The sequence below is a fragment of the Monopterus albus genome, unplaced genomic scaffold (genome assembly GCF_001952655.1).
Source record: "Monopterus albus unplaced genomic scaffold, M_albus_1.0 scaffold186.1, whole genome shotgun sequence".
In the NCBI taxonomy this organism is placed as follows: domain Eukaryota; kingdom Metazoa; phylum Chordata; class Actinopteri; order Synbranchiformes; family Synbranchidae; genus Monopterus; species Monopterus albus.
This window is the reverse complement of record NW_018128066.1, coordinates 1,855,033-1,855,902: the sequence shown is the minus strand read 5'-3', so window position 1 is coordinate 1,855,902 and position 870 is coordinate 1,855,033. Positions and strand designations below refer to the sequence as shown.

General features: G+C 38.7%; 1 protein-coding gene across 3 annotated transcripts in view; it reads right to left on the bottom strand.

The window, feature by feature from the left end:
* Positions 1-870, bottom strand: part of abcc12 (ATP-binding cassette, sub-family C (CFTR/MRP), member 12) — a 64,335-nt gene extending 63,465 nt beyond the window's left edge. For all 3 annotated transcript variants that reach the window (XM_020617159.1, XM_020617160.1, XM_020617161.1), the window contains exon 1: positions 835-870. The gene's annotated coding sequence lies outside the window, so the exon portion shown is untranslated. The remainder of the gene's footprint in view (positions 1-834) is intronic.

Below are 870 nucleotides of genomic sequence, written 5' to 3'. Positions count from 1 at the left end.
TTCCCCCGGAGGAGCTGGAGGAAGTGTCTGGAGAGAGGGAAGTCTGGGCATCTTTGCTTAGACTGCTGCCCCCGCGACCCGGCCCCGGATAAGCGGAAGAAAATGGATGGATGGATGTATGTTTACAAATAAACTAGAGATTTTAGTTTAAACAAATAGACACATTTTCATTCTGTTAATTTTATTTTCATTTATTGAATGGTCACAGTTAAGGAAGGCTGTGTTAAGCTGTGTTAAATTGGTTAAATCCTGGTTATCATGGCTGATCATTACCTTTATGCTAGTCTTTTTGTTACATTTAACCAGATGACTGTGTATGGTGTTGACTTAATACTTTGTGAAAAATGATAAAATAAAGTACTTAGAGACCCAATGTGCTCAGCTTGAGAGATGGCAAATAATACAACTATTCAACAATTTATCATGCTTGCTACTGTGAGTAATAAAGGCCAATAGTAGATATATTATTGAGTGCACTGGAGTAGGCTGATCAATACAGCAGACTTGAGTGTTATCTAGTGCAAAATCCCTTATGGTACCATACAGTCTGGTTGGTTGAGTTGTAGTCTTGCAAGCCGGCCTGGTATAAGGGGTTACAATCAAATAAACCAGAATGCCATGTAACTCAGTACTTTTACAGCATTATTAACAGATCTGGTTAGCCCACTAATCCTCTATGCAGGTCAATAAGAGGGAAACCAATTCCATGGTAAAAGTCAGGAAGCAAGGCTTGCCTTTTCAAATAAAAAACCTGATATGTACATCTCATGATAAAATGGGCCTTTCACAGGGGTTGACTGTAATGTTAAGTGACGTCTGAATAAAGGAACTTACTTTGACTTCTTCCTGTAGTTTTCCAAATCGAACTGT